The following is a 21,571-nucleotide window of genomic DNA, read 5'->3' as shown; positions in this document are numbered from 1 at the left end:
CTTGCCAACTACAATATTTCACGCGCGCGATCCTCACCCTGCAAGAGTGCTGTTTGCCACGAATCCCGGCGATATTATGTATGGATAATTACTATGGGAGAACACGCGCTTTTTGTCATTTATTTATCGCTACTGTTATTGTCATTCCCGAGACTCCTCTCTCCAATCGTTCTGATATACCTATAACACTCTGAGCTATACAATAGGGTCTCGAACTTCCCCTGCTGGGTTTGCAGAGCGTCGCAGAGAATTACAATTGTGATACAATATATGATTTATATAGCAATCCAATATTAGGTACCTTACAATATTTTATGGTATTATACGAAACAATATCATAAACGTTCGGACGTGATAACAAGATGTTATACGACGAGGACTAACTATTTTGAAAGTGATATGCGTATTATAATAGTATCGTTATACAATGGAGAAATACAAATGAAACGTATTATAAAATCGACTGACGAAAATTGTTCGATTACAAACAAACATATGTTTTTGTGTTTACTACATTCTTTCGTATCTTAAAACTAATACAAAATAACGGCTTTATTAGAGCATAAAAGGCTGTGCGTGTAATATAATATAATATAATTTATTTTATAGGTATTATATTATTATATTATCGCCATATTACTATACACGAGTTTCGTTGGATGGCGGCCCTGGCCAACATCAAAAACGGTACGCTGAGAGAAAACAACTAAAACAATAGACGTTGCGTATATACTATAAACAACTATTAATGTGACTGCCATTGGCTATTTGGTTACTACTTATTAGTATATTATAATATAGACTATATCAAGTTTTGAGGTTAATTTTAATAATATTATATGTATACATATAACATGTTATATGCGGGAGTCAGTTATAGTCAACGGGCTCACGGCGGCATCCGGTTGAGGTTTTATTTTGACTACGCGATTTAAAAATATATTATAAACATGAAAATTATATTTTTTTCCTCGTAAAATGTTTTCTGCCGCAACCTGTGGCAACTCGATTCGGGTTGTTAAGCAAACGTATCGGATTCTGTTGAATTCCATTAAATACGATTTTATGTATAAAAAATTGCATCTTATATATTTCAATTTTTAATTTATTTTGTGCAATATATTACATATAGGACATAGGTACTTATATATTTATGTACACATGTATAAGCTATAAATTTTATTCGTAATTAATATGCTCACGTATCTGTTTGTTGTGCAAATGTAATATATCATTATATACCTACAGCAAATACGACGAGATCCCTCTTAACAGGCAATCGGGTTTGGGAATTTTATTTAATCAGCCTTTGACAGTCTGGAGGACTGGAGGAGACGAGGAGTGTACACGTAATTTAATTTAATGGTGTATATTTTTATAATAGCACTAAGCCAATATTACACATATTTTCATATTTTATCATATGACATAAATCATTGTGTAATTGTTGACTTTTTATTTATTTATTAGTTATTATTGTTAAATAATTTTGATCAGAAAAGACAAATTAAAAAAAATTTAAAATAATAAGATATTCAGATACTCACAGGTCAGTCGTTATTCAGATGTTGTAGAATTTATTTCAAAGAAAACCTGAAAAATAAAAAATAAACTATAGCAAATGGATTTTATGACAGTAATATACAAATAGTGTATTAATTTTTTTTATATTTCAATTACATTTTCACGTTGATATTTCTAATAAAGACACGATTTTTTTGTTTGAAATCAAATTTTTAAAACTTTGAAAAGTATTATTAATGTTGACTTATAACTATTATTGTTGATGATGCTGTACGCCTATACCTATGCGTATTAAACATTAATATATACATTATATGGTCATATAGGTCTCTTGAGTCTTTATTGAATGGCGTAAGTCATATATTGAGTATACAATAGTGTATTACTTTAGTACGATTCATTTTTTACACAATCATTTTTTTCTCCCATTCGTTCTAACCAGTGTATTATACTATTATGATTATTGTTTGGGTCTGTATTATATTTTATTTGTATTTTGTATGCATGATAATAGTTACATTAATCTAAAACTCGTATGTAATATTTGTGTGATGGTTCATTATTTAAATGTTAATTTAATTTTAAAATAATGTATTATCGTACATGCAATTTTATTTTGTACTAAATAATTATACATTTTTATATACTTATTAGTTATAACACTTATAACTGGATATAAAGCACTGAATATTATAATTAATAATATTATAATGGTAGATTTAAAAATGTATATACGAAAAAAATTAAAAATTAAAATAACAAATAAAAAAAATGTTCTTAAATAATTTAAAATTTGTTAAAATATATACTTACAAAATATTTACAAATCACATACTCTTTATAATTTTTAAAGAGAAAAAAATGTACTGAATTTTTAGGTTCAATGACAGCTAGGATACCATGTATATTTAAAAAATGCTCGATGTCAACTAGAACACTTTGTATGAATTAAAATGAGACTTTTAAATGGTAGGTATATAACTTGAAATCCAATTCTATACCTACGTTTAAAAAGTAATGTAATATATTATTCATACTTGAAGTATATATTGTATAAATACATTATACAAAGGTACTACATAATATAATAAGACAAAAAAGTCTGCGTTCAATAAATAAATGTCATAGTGTGTTTTTGTTTTTAAATAATATGCTGTATATTTTAACCTAGATTATATTATATTATATACCTACCGCATCATGCAATAAAAAAAAAATATATAATACTTATGTATACCTAAGTACCAAAATATTTATTTGTCAAGTAGGTACCTATGTAACATGTGATTACAGCTTTGATTGTGTCATTCAACACCATTTTTATTTTATAAGATTCCTACAATGCTCCCATATGAAATAGTAACTACAAAACGTATAAAAATGTTCATTGTCTGTTAATCTTTTTATGCAAAATTCCGAAAACTTACTCGATGCACTATAATATAAGTATTAGGTAGGTATTGCTGTATAAGGTACTTAGTAATGCACTGTGCATATATAAGCATTTTCTTACCATCAAACTTACATACAAATGTATCGTAATACAAACTGCCATCATATAAATAATTTATTTTTGATGATAAGAATAAAGTTAATATTATAATAATGCGGTGAAAATACAAAATGAATTACGCGTATCTTCTAAATAAAAATTTAAAAAATGTATATTATACTATACTTGTACATAACCTAGCTACCTACTTTATTATTCACATGTTTGAGTAATAAATATTTAAGCAATCAAAATTCCAAAGTAACAAACTCCTATTTTTTCCATCAAGCACAATTTACATAAATAATATTTTCTCCTATCCTTATTTTTCTAATTTTGAATTACAGTAAATAATTTTTATTATAGAGTATGTATATACAACAATCCCGTGATACAGATTATAAAATTACATTTTTATATCAAAATAACATACCTAACGTTAAATTATGTTGTCTTTTGTTTATGTATATAAAAGTAATTTTACTAACGAATTATAATGTATATCTTCTTATACATTTATTCTTATCAGTTTATTTTTTATTACATAAAAAAGTAATATTAATGAAAAAATAAATAATATTTCTTATAAACTTTCGATGTTTATTAATTTTAATCACAATTGTCATTTTTAAGTTTTCTATAAGAAAATAATATTGTTTGCACGTTTTTATGTTTAAGTATATACATAGGTAGTATATATCTACTCTTTATTGAAATTGAAAATTATTTTATTGCTCGTGGTTATACGAGAAGTGAGAGTCGACATACAACATACATACATACATACATACATACATACATACATACATATACATGGGGGCCCATGATATTTTTCGTTGAAGTATACATTCTTTGTTATGTAAAACTATACTATATTATATATATAAAGATAAGTTTGAATGATAGTTTTTTCAACAAATTTTCTTTAGAAATTGTATGGTTTTTGGTAATATATTAAATATAATATATATTTTGGACGAAATGTGTAGGCGGAGTAGTTTTTATAATATATGAATAAGATCATTACTTACTGAATACGATTGTAAAAGAAATGAACGCTTAAAGTAATTGTATCTTATTTATATAAAATTGTTTTCCTATATAAAAGAAAGACAATTTACAATCTATGCAATAATAAAACAATAAGTAAATTTGATAACTTATAGTTTATTTAAGACGAAAATTAACACTGAACTTACGGATGGTAATGAGATCGTATCGGGTCGCGTAATTTATTCGAATCGGCCTGCAGTTTATTAGGTACGCATACAACTCTTCGTTAAATTTAAATCTAAAGGATTTGAATATAAATTACGTTGTTTTTTATGCGCCGAGAGAATACATTTATACGGTATAACATCTAGTGATAATCTCACGCTTAAGCCCAAAATGAATGTGTGTGTTTGCATATGTTTATATAATATATATATATTCCTACCTTCAACAACAGATCGATCGGTGAACTGTCATTGAGGATTATAATATTAACAGATAAAATAACGTATGGACGAACTAGTTAATGTGTGCACATAGAGTTTAATATATATTATATCTATGCATATTGCATATGCTTATATTATGTGGTCGCGTGGAATTTTATCTCCATCTAAAGCGCGTACCTTTTTTTGGGGTAGGCTCTCTAAAAAGGGATAATGGGATTTTGCGTCATTCCAGATAACGCGCTTGTGAGATATTACATTTTTTTTCGTCGCTATTCACAGGCACTCTTCAGGTCCCTCTAAATGTTTCAGATCTCTTCCCCACGATTAGAATTAAGCGTATTTGTACGACCGGGTTTATTGTCTGACGTGTTTTAATCAATCTTCGGACTGAGATGTCTCTGAAGTCCCTCTTATAAATCGGATTAACCCAACCAAAAAGGACAGGAAAAAAGTCTTTTTTTTCTGTCCTGACACGATATCATTGTTATATAATACGAAATGAAATTGCCTAGAGCAAAAGAATCGAATAATATTCGGATGCCGTAAATATACCGGTGCTTCTCAACTGATCTCTTACGTCCGTTCATTTCCTGTTATTTAGAAGTTTTAGTATCATGAATTTTTTTTGCAGGAGCACCTATGTTGTTAATTCATTATAATCATTACTCATTTTATTAATATAAATTCAAATAATATGTAAACTAATCGAGTTATAATAATTTATTATTAAAAGAACAGATTTATTTTTAAGTTTTCAAAAATACGATGTATAATAATGTATGTATAAAATGTAAATTTAAATGTATAATGTAACCTGAATATGAAAAAAAAAATCAATTTAAAAAAAAAATAACATGACACGTTCACAATAAATATATTATGGAATGTTCTATCCCAATATCGTTAGTCAAAGTGACAGCATAATCTCGGGAGGAGAAACGAAAGAAATATTATAATACGTAATAGGTACGTCTACAAGAAACTCGTATTAATACCATTTTATCCCGATGCTTGTATACAAAGAACTAGAATAGCGTATTTTAAAACGTTCCAACCCGACAGCTGATGTTTGATAAGTGCTTTTGACACAATAGTTGCCCGCAGTGGGGCTGCGCGGTCAAAACGTTTCATGGGATTTCGTTAGTATAAAACGGTAGGAGACAGTACGACGAATGTAAAATAATAATATGACGACGACGATGATGAATCGTCGTCGTCAATGGCGGTGGTCCAGACGTAGACGCAGAGACGAAAATCTTATAACAACTATCAAGGATATATACACGTGTTTGACACTGAAAATAATAATATAATATTATAGTTATGAATAATAATGCGTATGATAACCAATCCCGATCGATCATAAACCTGAATTTATCGATTTATATAATATATTTAATAATAATAATATAAACGCGATTCGGAGAGTTGTCGTTTCGGGGTTTGTCCGCATCGCTGATGGATGGATTGTCCCCGCGGCAGCATCGCATCAATCAAACCCTTCTGCGTTGTGTCAACCGACCGAAAAGTGAATAGGACGATGAGGCACGAGTGAAGGGTGGGAGGAAGTGATCAATAAATGAGCACGCTAAACCACTGGTGTGTGTGTGCGTAGAGAAAAAGACACACGAACACGCACGTACGGGAAAATAGAGGGAGAGACGAGCAGCGTTTTGTCGTCGACCATACGAGTACCACACACTATTATTTGTACTAGGTACGTCTTACCTAAAATACCACGTGGAATGAATTTGATTTTCATTTTATTATAGCAACAATAATATATAATATAGAACCATACCTATGATACTCGTGACGTTATCGTTCCGAAATCGTATCAGCATGAAAGCCAAGACAGTTGGAGATATTACCGGAAGTTAAACCTATATAGTATGCATAACCGCGGTAACCTCGAGGTCGTCGACGTGTCATGTCGTATGGCATCTATGTCTTGGATAAAAACACGACTAAAAAATGCGTCAAAACCGTGAAAATCAAACACTGGCCTATTCGACGATCGAGGTTTATTTTTTTGTCAAAGGTCCACCGGCAGCTTCACACTATATAATATTATCATGTAGTACCATATTATTATCATGCTTCATACTCGTATAAATATGATCAGTTTATTACAATACCTATTGTTTATAGTAGACAGCCGCAGCCTTAACGCAAATGTCACGTTATTCAATTCATCGCCTGCGGCTAATAATTTGAATTAAACGCCGTGGCGCCGAGCACTGCAGACTACCATATTACACGCTATTATACTAGGTAGGTTATATATTATTACTATTTGTAGCAAGTTGAACAAGTTTTTAAAGTCGTTAAATGCTATTGATCTCGAACGCGTTTCTAATGTTTCTACAATAAACGCGTGCAATTTAAATATAATTGTTTTGTTATGAAAAAAACGATATATTTGTATTCTAATTAATCAAAACTAAGAAACAAATAATTGTAACTATAATATTATAATACATGAAATGTAAAAAGTTTTAAAATAAAATATTCTCCGACAAAAAAAACGGCCAATAGGTGTTTTGCAGAATAAATATGAAAAAATTAATACATCACTTCGATCGACTCGAATACAATCATTCCTGATTCGATGGAAAAGCATAATGTTTTTCAATAATCAGATCAGTGGCGGTTGATCCTTAAGAAATTATTTTAAAATGTATTAAACTGCTCAAAGTCTATAATACTACAATCTATATATTATATAAGTTTCTTTTTATTGCAAACAAATATTGCGTTAAGACGTTCATGTTTGCTTTTAGAGTAGCTATTGGTTATTAATTTAGAGTCTTAGACGAAAGCACTATCTTAAATTAAATTTTTCCATGTGAAAAAAAAGTGAAATTGGAATAAAGAGAATTTTCATTATACGTTTATACATATCTATACATATATTGTACAATGATATAGAGACAGAACAACTCTCGAAATATAGTATAAACGGAAATAATAAAACAAAATACGTAGGTAACAAATTGCGTTCATAAAGTACCTATCCATACTATTTACACCTTATAATAATGATAATAATAATGTATAATAATATTACGAGTATTATACATAATAATATGTGTATTAGTGTGATTGAAAATGAGTTAAACGTTTATTGAAAATGATAAAATTATAGGTGCTATTTTTATTTATTTTTTCAATGCCACTAAATGTCATCTATTTACATGTCCCAACCTAACGTACGTGTCGTGCAGAATGTTACCTGACAACTTTGATGTTTTTCCAAGGAATCGTGACTGACTGTCGCAGGAATTCTCCTCCTCACGCGTTACATTTATAATATTATGCGTCGGGTCGCTGCAGTCATATTTATGGTCTACAAGTAAAATATCGTATAATATATGCATGGGATATCTTTACGTATTGTGCAAAAAGAGTTATCGCAAGTATTGTAATAATACATATATATGCCGTAAAATTATGAACGGTCCGCAGAGCTAAGGGATATATAAGTGCGTACTGTTGATATTGTCACAGAAGTGGATATCGCAAGAGACGACCGAATACGACGCGATAATAATTTATGTCCGGTTAATGGTTTCGGACACGGTTGATGATAAACAATGAACCGCACGCTGTATAATGCGCATAGGTAAATTGAAAAAAAAATAAATAAGGAAATTTTCAATAAATACAGAGTGATTTATATAAAGGTTACAAAAATATTATGCGTAGGTACCACGTGTAGTATGAGTATACGTGAAAACAGGATGCACCGAGGTCGCTGTCGTGATAATTATACCATTTTAATGTACATGGTAATGAAAGAAGAGTAAAACACAATAATTACATAACGAACCGCATAACGATTTTATGGTTAACACCATGTGTATGTGTCATTGTATGTAAATAATAATAACCTAGACAAATAGTAATATTCGCGGTTTAATGGTCGCAAACTCGTAACATTTATAATAAGTCGTGTATCATTGACATATACCTTCCGGGATCATATTACACAATGTCTTAGCAGTTAGCCCTTAGGTATACTCTTATTTAGTTTTTATTCGATTCGATTTCAAGTTGCAGTACCTACTCTTATTTTGTGTACCTACCTAACGGAACGGCGTATCATTTTTCAATACGCAGTTAACTCAAAAAATAATATTTTGTAATTAGATCCGAATTATAGACGTAATTGGGTTTTTCAGTTGCTATCTGAATAAGCAATCGGTTTTCGAATATATTTTGTAACATAAAACTGATGAGAAACGATAATATGCGATGTCTATTTGAATTTGACTATGATTTTTACGTGATATTTTTAGGTTAGATACTTTAACGTACATTAAAAACATTTTTATCGGCTCCATGATATGGCCAATTAAGTTTTAATTATGTATTGTATAACAGAGACGAATATATACACTTTTAATTAAAGGCTCCTAATAGCTATTAAGAATAATATTACATTATAATATCGTGAATTATTTTTTAAATTTATATCGGAAAAAAAGAGTCCATTTTAGAAAAGATTAGGTACAATAAAGTTCACGGGAAAGTTGGCATACGAGATCATCAGTTGCTGCTATATTTAGAATTATATCCAGTAAAAACATTTTGCCCTTTAAAATCGGATTTAAGCTGGCCCGCAAAATACACTATCACTCAAATACTTTTCATTTGAGAACGAAACAACAATGCCATCAAATTGTATAGCTATATAGATATTGTCAGACTGCGAAAAATATCAAACTTTATATAATAGTATATTATATTTTCTGTAAGATTATTTTGACTTTCTTTCATTTATTATTTCAAATGTTTTCTATTTCATATATTCGATTTTTACATCTTCAATAGATAGAATTTTATATGACACATGAACAGTGAATCAAATACTAGTTTTCAATAAAAGTACCTATATACCTATATATTATTATTTAGTGTTTAGTTATCATATTTTATAAACTATAACAAAAACCACGTGGTAAGTACCTATATATAAGTAGGGAGGTACTTACATTATAAAGATCACATACCTATACCTTTAGGTTCTAGTTTGTTTTTTAAGTTTTGAATATTGCAAACGTTTATAACTGTACATTAATTGGTCATTGAATTTCATACAATCATACGTAGATACCTACAAATGAATCGACAATTGTGACCATACATAACTGATGAAATAATATTGTTATAAAATACATAGTATAAGTGATTAGTATATAACGGAAATGAATACTTCAAAAGGACCTAATGTGCTTAGTCTCTTATTGTAGCTAAAGGTTCCTACATACATCTACCGCAATTTAATAGAGTAATTATTTTCCACGCAGTGATTCTCACGCCACCGAGTTGATACACAATATTATAATAGAATATAATATATGGCGTGTATATTGTGCGTTATTTTCTTCGAGACCGTAAAACGAGATAAATATACTGCAGTCGACACGGTCGTATAAATTTAAAATATAGTAAAGTAGGGCGGTGGCGACGGTGGTCGGTAAATTTTCTTTAGTTAACATTTAAAATTATATCGTTTAGTGGTCTAAATCATCGCATGAGCCTACACGTGACGTATAATAATAATATAGGTGTAGGTAAAAATCGCATTTTATAATGTACACTTTAGGTGTTACCTAGCTTTTTATATGTAGAATATGCGTAGAATATATTAATAATATGTATATTATAAAGGTAGTAAAATATATTATAATATAATAGACTTTCAAATAATAGTAAAATGACAATTTTTTCTCTACCCTATAAAACATTTTGGTTTCACACTCATGATAATGATAACAGAATATTGCGTACCTATAATATATTATATCATCAGGTGGTGTTTTTTTTTTTGACACCAGCAAATTTTCCAAAGACCCACGGGTTAAGAACCACTTTTTATAACAATAATAATTGTATGTAGAGGTGGAACCTACCGGAATTACAATTTTACCCTTTTTACCGTATACATTAAAATACACAACGATAAAACGTTTTATTATGCCGTTTTTGCGGTGTTGGACGTCGGCAAAACGCGTGTATACGTAGTACGGGTGCAATATAATAATAACATAATAATTTTCGCGTGCCGGTCGACGGGATAATAAGACGCGCATAAATAATTGGTCTGTTTATCGTGGGTACCTACGATATTATACCCACATACAGTACCTACATAATATATATTATACCTATGTACTCACCTACTTACTTGTCTACCTGTCTGGCCATCTGGCCGTCTAGGATCACCGACTATAATATGATATTATGTGAGCCGAGTGAAAGACGTATAATTTAGTAAAAAATTACAACATTTTCCTGGTTGCATTTTTTCGCAATATATTAATATTTTTTGTATTTTTTCCAGCTCGAGCGTCTAACTGTATGTCTGTATAATAATATAATATAATAATGTTAGGTACATGTTGTATACGCGACTCACATACGAACCGCCGTGTCGACGACAGCAATAACAGTATAACTGCAGTGATACTATAATGGTACTTTTCGCGTTTAATTAAATATTTTTAGCAGTCCGTTTAACCCTTTTAATGCGTTTAACAGACCCTCCGCCGTCACCGCTACATCATAAACAATCGAATATCCCACACGCGCGAAGACTAGCCCGTGTACAAGTATTGTAGGTACAATAATAATAACAATAATATATTTTAATATCGTAGGTCTCAAATGTGTATAATATAGTATGTAGTTGTGTAATATCGTGTGTGAAGTGGTACGACTTGCAGGCCGGAATCAATTTATGCGGTTGGTTGGCGCTGTGCTAGTGCAAGCGTGTTGTACAACCACCACCGTTATAATATTATTATTCGTAAAAGAAGAATAATTCATTGTAATAGGCAATAATAATAATGAGAAAAACAACAAATCGTACACGTAGGTGACTAGATAATATTAAAAGCGACCCGTTTATTTTTTATCATATTAATATATAATATTATTATATACGGTGACGATAGATATTCGATAACCACTCGTTCGGGTGAAAACAAAATATCTCTGCACACGCCCGACCCACGTCGTACGTAAATCGAAGTACCTACCTGCCTAAACATTATTATAATATTATTACGGTCGTCGAATCTTTGAGGCAGCATCTTTCAGTGTGTGTGTGTGTAAGTGTGTGTCGTACATTCGGGTTTTTTTTTCTTCAGGTGGGCGTGTACCCGAGGCTTTATTTACTCAAGTAACTGAAATATAATGATTCGACGGGTACCTATGTAATATATAATATACAGTATATATATAATATTATATACATGAGTACGTGTACGCGCGTGTTGAAGGCGATCGTAGCGGAGGTGCAGGTTTCTCCTCCTTAGCCCGGTTAGATATTATGTGCATTGCTGGTGGCATTTTTAATTTACATCCAAAGAGGTTTTTTTTTGTGCACGTGTGTGCGCGTAAACGGTCGTTATAATAATATTATATACCGCCACCATTAAAATAAAAATAATAATGATAATAATAATAATAAAAAGGTAAAAACAAACATAACATAGAAAACTCGCATCACACTATTATTATTATGTGCTGGTGTACCACGGCTGAGGTAGGGGTTACCGGGTTCTAGGTGTAAGTCTAACCGAACTCATACGTACAACTCTATACAATCTTTTGTATAATGTATAGGAATACTTGTAATATAAAAATAACGTATAATATTATTCGGTAGTTGTCACTGTCATCGTAGTACGCTGACATATGCGATCCCGTTCAGTCATTATAAAGCGCCCTTATCCACATAATATACCAGGAGTGTTTAAGTATATACTTATATCTATAATAATAATAATATCACGCGCGTGAAAGGACTTGTGCTTATCGTTCTGGCCCGAGTGCCTTTATATTATGTATAGTGGCAGCGGCTGTGCGGGGATGCGTCGTCGTCGGTTATAATAATAATTAATAGACACGCGGGCGAATAAACCTAGCTGGTCGAGGCGAGTAGATTGATTGATATATTATTATGATTTATTGTAAAACTATACCGACCAATCCGGGCCAAACGATTAAACGCAGTTCGCCAGTGGGTAGACTAAAATATCTTAAGATATTATATTACATTTTTTTATTTCTTTTAATCGTCACATTATTCAAATTTTAGTGAATAACAATAATATTATAGGTCCACTGTTGATCGTCACAACGCACAACAGTACGAAAATATGGTATTCTCTCAGATATTTCCTCGAATTTTTTCGATTAGAATCGTAATGCAATTTTCGAAACGAAACAAAAACCAATTTTATATCAACGTAGGTATATTAGTGTATATTCCATGGAATACGCCGGCTTATTTCAATTATCTCCGCGGGTGGATGGATTGCTTTTGATAGCTGGTTAGCGGTTACTGTTGAGCTTATTTGAATGAATATTATACAAGAGAAGAACAAAAGCCGATACACGGCGCGATCCAATTTCGTACGGTCGCTGCAGTATTCACTATTCGAGAACTCAAAAGTTTCACATTTATCAGTTGAGCGCAAAAGCTGGAATATATTCACTAATAATATATATACATTATTTTTTACTGAACTTAAAACCGTAAGAGATTTTTTACTTATCCTTCGAAATTGAATTTTAATACGATGGTATAGTTTTATTTTAAAACACAATAAGAGTATATAATATGCTCGCGGTTTTCGGTATGTTATTGAACCAATATAATATATAATATAGCATACATTTTCGTATGACCAAATATTGTTCAAGACGTACGAACGTAGTTTATTGAAGCTTAAGAATCAGTCAAATTTTAAAAATTACACACTATTGTTTAAATAACAGCTTTAAGCTGTTTCGTAATAATATTGTCGTAATTAAAAATTAAGCACATTATCTTCACCCTTAAGATTGTATTTAATATTTATTATTTATTACAAACGGGTTTAATGTATAAAACTAAAAATTTGATTAAACTATACATTTACCTATATTATAATATGCAACGTACCTACCTCCTATACGTATCTTCGTATATTTTTCAAGTAGATTTATTTTAATAGTGTTGTTTAATTCGTGTTCACTGAAAACCGAGTGAGGTTAATTTGAAGAAAATACACAGTTTATCAAAGAACCTAAATTGATCGTACTCTTAAAAGTTAAAATTGTTGTTGGTATATAGTTTAGAATTCCGAAGTTTATATCTATTCAAACTTAACAATAACAGTTTCCTATTGCTGTAATTCAGTTATAATTTATAGTTCCGATAATCTACCCTAGTAAATATTTGTTAGATAAAGTTTATACGTCTTCAAGGAATTTTCATATAAAGGGCACGTATTCGTCGTGAACTCGGTTTAACCAAATACTTTATAGACTTGATATAAAACTTAAAATAACATGAATAGTAAAATCGTGTGTTTGAAAGTAGTTTGTTCGTATATGAAACCCACTTGAAGTGCAGTAAATTTTCAAAACAACTGTCGAAATTACATGGATATAAGGTACAAATCTATATAACGAGTTGTACGCGTTGCCGGTAACTTCTAGTTGACATCGCCAAAGAGAAAACTTAGTCCAACTTAGTCCGTTCAATGAAATAATTTTAAACTTGTCGGAAGTTTCGTTCGGAATTTTCAACGGCCACTAGAGACATTATTGTACACTTGATTCGAGCGTACCTACCCTCATCAACGGCTAACGCCCTCAAATGTCTTAATACTATGTATAGACTATATACTATATAGGTATAACTTAACTTTAAAGTATAAATTATAACCTAATGGCTAATAGGTATACTATCTTCTACAATTGTCACTAAGTCAAAAACATATTTTAACATGTTTTAGTTAGTATAGCTTACTATGATCGTTGGTCAACTAAAATTAACGGTCTTTTTTGGTTAAATTGTAACAGTTAAAGAGATCAACTGTATAAATTGATATTATAACAGCTACACCCATGGAGTTATTTTATGATCATTAAAAATTGATTTATAAGCAATTTAACTTTTTGATTAATTTAAAAACTATTTGGTATGTAAATTACATATATATATATAGGTGTTTGACAATGATGCACGTTTATTAAAATACCATTTTATTTTTGATGATAAAATAGTTGTTTATTATTATAACAGTGGAATAATAATAATACATATAAAACTACTAAGTGATTTATTTAATAAAATATGGTGCTGACTTGCGTAGTGGTGTCGTGATGACCTGCATGCGCACACCTCAATTGATATGTAACACAGATGTGTCAGAAACATAATCTCCTTTATAATAAAATATACATTTAGAAAAATGAGAATAATAGGAAATAATGAAGTATAAAAATTATTTATGAACACAATGCAGAAAATATTTTTGAAAAGGGCAAACGATATAATATTTTGTGCGCAAAACGTGGCCGGAACACAATAGAAACGGAACGGAGTGACGAATTCGAGTGGATCTGTAGTGACCAGACATTTATTGTGCACATAATGCGAATATAGAAATATAACATAATATGAAAAAGAAAACAACGATTCGAACTATTTTTCGGACCTCCTGATGACATTCGATTCCATCGACCAAAACTCGTCATAATGTCATATTATCGTGTAGAATTGCAGTTTTTATGTATTATATATCTTAAACGACTAACCCCTCAGTCGCAGTATATATATTGAATATTATTATGTGTACGTCGTCGAGAATTATTGAAACGTTTTATTTTTATTCTATAATGTATTGTACCTCTAGTCACTACCACACATCACGTGTACACATTTGAATTTTGACATATTTCCATGTTAACACGAAAATATAACGAAGGTCGAACGGACAAAAAGTGAAACGTAGGGGGCGTAATATTTGCATTATGTTTTCAGTAGTTTTTTTCGGAATAAGAATTTATTTATATTTTTTCTTCGCACACTTCAAAATATATTATGTTGATTGCACATAATACTATATAATATAATATGACTTGAACTGTAAATAGAGTTGTTTTCAAGATAATAATTTACACGAAAGGCATTTTGTTAAAAACATTTAAAAAAAACCACATCCATTATCCTTGGCGAACTTATATTGTGTGTGTGTTGGCTTGTTTTAATTTTCAAGCCTAGCAAACGAATTGGTGAATGGTATGATGTATATAATATATATACCTATATGAATAAATTTACAAAACTTTGCGTGCACGGAAAGCATTAGAATATAAACGCAAATAATTTACAGTGTGTGCTATGTGTGCTACGCAATGCGTTTTAGTGTTGTGCTATGCGAAATTCGAAGTAATAATAACAATTCTGTATAAAAAAAATCCACTGGTCACGCGTTCGTATATTTAGAAAAATATATCGGCCGTCGCCTCGGAATGCACTTTTAGTATAAAAAAAATATAGTTTTGTTGTACAGCAGAAGGCGGAAAATGTATATTTTCCTCGTACTTTTACAATCGAACGGTTGGCAAAAGAAGAGAAAAAATACGATTGGTTTTTTTTCACGGGTAAAGAAATAATAATATTCGTTTGAAGAGATATTATTACAAGTCCACGGCCGCTCGCCAACTGGAGAAAATGTAAGCCATAATAATATTATATCGTAATATATTATACTCGTCTCTGCGTCAGGGTTCATTCGATATATAATGCGGAAATACGTTATAATATATGTTTGTGAGAAGCAATACTCCGAATTCCGAGTTAAACTCTCTTTACAACCGATTAAACACGCGCTGTGAAACAATATCATATTATTATCATATTTTCCTACAAGTACACAAAATATATAAAACACAATGGCACGACGTACAGGGCCGTATTTACAATTTTTCCGCCGCGGGTGCACAACATTTTTTGCCGCTCTTTATGGACACATTTTAATATTTTACCAAAAAAAAAAAAACCGTTAAATTCGTAAATTATCCCTAAATATCCTTAATCCCTAAAAATTATCATCAATGAGTGCCCCGCCAGCCGCCCCCTAAAATTTGCCGCTGGGGGCACGTGTACCCCGTTGCTCCTACCCAAATACGGCTCTGACGACGTAGGTAGGTACACTATACAAAAAATTATTAACAATGATATATTATATTGGAAAAGTCTTAAATATGAGTTTTATATTTTTTTTGACGAGCCGTTTTGTACATTTATACTGTACTGAACTTACGAAACATATACATACCTAATAATATAATACATAAGAGTAACCAACTAATGTAATAATGTAGTAATGTAGTAATATCTATATTATACTAGCTGATCCCATGCACTTATTGTTGTCCGTAAAAAGGGCAACTCTTAAAAAATTATGATTGTTCAAATCCTTTTGGTTGTAACTCGCTGCAGTAAGAGCAACTCAGCCACGGTGGTAGGCAATGTTTGAAAATTCTATTTGATGTAAGCTTGTACCTGATCTGCCCGATTAACCAATGGAAATTAATAATAATAAATAAATACTAATTTCTACTAATTATTTCTCCTATAACCAATATAGCAACCATTGCGTATAGTTATGGATATGGACGTATTTAAATTAATTTAAAATTTCAAAGTCAACGGATGTAACTAATATGAGTGGCGGTAAACAATGTTTAGTAAAAAAAAATGTACACACCATGTAATTACATGATATTATACAGCCGTAAAACCATAGCACCGCCAGAAAGCGGATTTCTAAGTGAAAAAAATATGAATAAATATAACAAGGTAATACGCAACGCGAACACGGTTAAGTATAAGCATATTTAAATAATATATAAGTAACACCGGAAGGATATTATAACGTAGCTCGTAGGTGCTATAATTTAATGTACAGGTCGTAACATAATAGTGTTATGAAAACGGGGTAACGTACCTATACCTACAGCGGTAACGACACTATACATAATATTATTATATTATGATTCGTATAATACGCTATGACATCTTGACAAACATATTGAGAAAAATGAGATCAATAGCGATGTTTGGATGCACAACGTGTAATATTTCGTCAACTTGAGATCACTTGGATTAGATGCACCGATGCATTGGATGCGGTTTCTTGTTGGAAGTATATCTTATCTGATGATATTCTAGACCTGAACCCGCAATCATTACCATATTACATTTTTTTGAAACCACAGAAAAAAACGCGTTTGTAAATATTAGAGATTAACGTATAAACAAAAGATAATAGGAATTTTTCTTTAGCGTCATAGTTTTTATTGAGCGGAGGGAAGCCCAGTCAGCCATAAAGGCATAAACTCATGCTACACAATATACATTAAACAATGACGTATTCTTTGATTTATTAAAATAAAATTCATTCACCCTGACGTTCGACCTGCAAATGTATTGTCATATTTATCACTTTAATTTTTTCTTTGTTAATTTCAGTCGTATTTTTGGTATTCAGTGTTTTGGTGGTTCTGGTATGTAAAAATTATCGAATATTGTCATTTGCATAATTTGTTTGAAATACATTTTTATACATTTAAAATAGTATACCGTACTCCAGTGTTGTGCAATCGATATACCACCTATTACCAGTTTTTTTTTTTAAAACTATTCACAAAAAAAAAAATCATCAAGTAAAAATGGTAGGCAACGTATTATACAGGTTATTGATGATACTTTTGTGAAATTATACATACACTTGATACCGACTGCATCTATTTTTAGTATTTTGTTTTTTTGGGAATAGAGAATTTTTAATACCATTTTTATACTCTGCAGCTGCTTTCAAGTATATAAGTGAATTAAAATTCGCAGAGGCAATCAGAATCGGAGATTTTTCGCTCAAGAACAATTTTTGATGTGGGCTGCACACATACTAATGTAATAATATTCTAAGGCATTCTTATTGACATCGCGATGACGTAATTCCCTGCAATTAAAAGTGTGCTGAACATTTAGTAAAATAAAAAATGATGTGCATGGTCCAAGCGTATATATTATATAGGTAGGACAAATAATGTTTATGACATTATGGAATATAATTTATCGCTTCGAATTTTTGGTGGGCATATAAAAATAAAAATCTTTGTGAAACCCGACAAGGCGACCAAGCGCGTGTGTCGTGTCGTTGGTAATATTATCGCAACAATAAAATAATAATATTACTATATCGCAATAATTATTCGCGACGTGTATTTAATATTTATAGTTTTCTTTTCATTCGGTTTTCGCACACGCACACCCGACATCGACATGGGGTTCGCGCAACGTGTGTCCTCCCATGGTCGACGGTGGTGTACAATGCGTATATATTATTACATAGGTGTAACATTAATTTGTCGTTTGTCCGTGACATTTAAACGTATAATATATAATACATTATTACTATATAGTCATCACAACCATATAGCCCCCTTAATCCTCGGCTACGCTGCTGATGATAACAACTGTGTGCAATAATCGTATGATACAATATTATTATAATATGCAACTCGTGCAAGTCGTTTTACACAAACTCAAAAAAATATAATTTAATAATAATATAGAAACTACTTAATAAAGATATTATTATAACAGAAATGCCAAACTACAGTAAGATCTAACAAAAATAATAATTATTATAAAATTTCTCCATGCACGTATATACCTAATATTATATTATATTTTTCACTTTTTTCCGTCTTATACGTGCGACGAAATAACAATATTTTATATTTTAAATTGAATACGACACTCGACGATTTTCTCTATAAATTGAACACCATGATGGGGTTTTTTGTTTTTATCATAATGTACGCGATTTGAGAGATTTTGCGCGAGAGGCCGTTAACGGGATATTCGGAAAAGCCTCGAGAGGATAATATCATAACGTCCTTTTTTCACTTTGCAGGCGCGCACAATAATATTATATTATTGTGTAGACATACAGGGTATTTTCTATTGTCGACTAAGCAATATCTTAGAAAACATTAAAGGAATATTATTATTGTTGAATTTTTACGTTCAATAACATACATGTATTATTTTATATTTTTCTTACAATATAATTTTCTTTTATAATATATTGGTTTTCATACTATAAACAAAAATATATAACACGATATTCCTCGGTTCATGATAAATGAATCACACTGTATACACACAGGCAGGTACATACAGTCGTCGAATGCCAGCATTGCAGTTATATTCAGGGACGTATTTAGATGGCGAGGGGTGCCATTGCTCCGGGTGGAAATTTTTTTAGGGATTTAGGGGTAGCAGCATATTCTGAGTGTGAAACATACGTCATCCATCGATATTAGTTAATATTTTTTGCCATATCGGAATTTTATGTAAAAATCAAAACTATTTTATTTATAAAAAATAATTTCAATTTTGTTATTTAAAATATTGTTCAATGTTGCCACAGATAATATAAAATGCTTTAGCTGCTGTATCGCTGGATAATCGAAATTATTTACATTTAAATTTATTTATTTTACTTTGTAATAATAATTATTAGATTAAAGATTTTTTTGTTGGTATATAAATTAGATAATGTATCTAAGAACATATTATACTGATTGAATTATTTTGATATTGTTATTAAATCTTACTCTCGGTTTTGTTGTAGTTTATGATTTATATATTTATAATTATTGTGATTTGTTATATTCGTTGATTTGATTCATTGATTTGATATATTCTAATAATTTATTCATTTAATAAAAACAATAACATATTATAATGAGTAATGACTAGTGACTAGTGAGTGGCAAAATAATAAAACTAAACTTATACAGACAATTCGTCATTAAAAAAAATTTAAAAATATACACGTTATTTCTAAAGTTTTTCAATTACATAATTATTTTGTATTTTGAGTGTTTGTAAGTTCTTGCATTTTTTTCAATAGAAAATAATTTGGTAAGGGTCAATTTTTTATGGTGGGAGGGAAGGAAGGGTAATGGGTAATAGTGGCAGAATAATAGATTTACCTCTATGGTATCCAAATGACCAAATACTTAAAATACGTCTTTGGATATATTGTATTAGTAGACGTTTTATTTATTTTATCAATATTCTTATTAAATAAAATCATTGACAAAGTTAAATTTAATTTTTAAATTTATATCGAATTCGAACAAACATTACATCATACTTTTGAATAAAAATGCGTACGAGTATCGAATAATCTTATAATACCTATTTTGACGTCGTTGGTGGTATTGGTATAAATTATATTATAATCATTATTGTTACTATTATTATTACGTTGACCTATATAACAATTTAAAATACCGTTTATAGCTGCTTTGTGTACACAATAAATGATAATATATTATGTTTAATATGTGGGTACGAATAATATTCGATTATGTTGTGATTTGAACATTTAAAGCAACAGCGGAGGTGAGAATAAATAAATAATAATGGGGAATAAAATGTTTTGTAAAAAATAAATACTGCCCCTGCGTGTTATTACAGTTCTTTTATTATTGTTATGCGTTAGTACCGGGGGCCCCGATGGAATTTCATCCGGCAAAATAAATAAATGAATAACAATCAATTATATCATATTATTCGTAGGTACCTCTATATGCGCGTTTGGTGTGATAATAATAATAATAATAATAACAAATAATAATAGTAACCAGCCGTTCGCGTTTTAAACAGAATTTTTTTCAAGAAAAGAACCGCCACTCATTGTTCGCGATGTGCGATTGTGCCTGCGCGAGTGTGCGCTCTTTCACATATCAGGGGTCTTTTATTGTGTATTTACTAGAGGTAAGAAAAACGTCAAATCAGCACGAACGCTTATTATACATATGGTGCAGATTTTTTTTTTTTTTTTGTCACTCCCCTTAACCACGAAGAAATCGTTTGGAAGTAAACAGTCGCGGCCCTTATTATAATACATAATATTATATTATTGTTGTGTATAGTATTATATTTGTGGATATTATATTATTTAATAAGCGTGTGACGGATCTAAAGAAAAATAAATAATACGTACGGTGGAGGGGGGGGTTGGTGGTGCACCCATACTACTATGTACTTGCGTACAAAATATTATCTCAATAACGATTAGGATAATATATTAAATGTTGTCACGACACCGGGGCGACGGTTAGTATAGGTACGCCCTAAAATCGTCGTAAAAACATTTTAATAATATCGACTTTCGTGTGTACCTATAATAAATAATATTAAATTGTACATTTTGCGTACGGTAGGACGTTTCTAATG

The 21,571-nt window shown here is 30.4% G+C and overlaps 1 protein-coding gene across 2 annotated transcripts in view; it reads right to left on the bottom strand.

Moving 5' to 3' along the window:
• LOC100162853 (frizzled-5) overlaps window positions 1-21,571 on the bottom strand; it is an 80,819-nt gene that overhangs the window by 35,195 nt on the left and 24,053 nt on the right. For both annotated transcript variants that reach the window (XM_029490122.1, XM_029490123.1), the window contains one exon: window positions 1,548-1,593. The gene's annotated coding sequence lies outside the window, so the exon portion shown is untranslated. The remainder of the gene's footprint in view (window positions 1-1,547; window positions 1,594-21,571) is intronic.

The sequence above is a fragment of the Acyrthosiphon pisum genome, chromosome A2 (genome assembly GCF_005508785.2).
Source record: "Acyrthosiphon pisum isolate AL4f chromosome A2, pea_aphid_22Mar2018_4r6ur, whole genome shotgun sequence".
Classification (NCBI taxonomy): Eukaryota; Metazoa; Arthropoda; class Insecta; order Hemiptera; family Aphididae; genus Acyrthosiphon; species Acyrthosiphon pisum.
The sequence above is the reverse complement of the archived record's forward strand: the minus strand, read 5'-3'. Positions and strand labels throughout refer to the sequence as shown.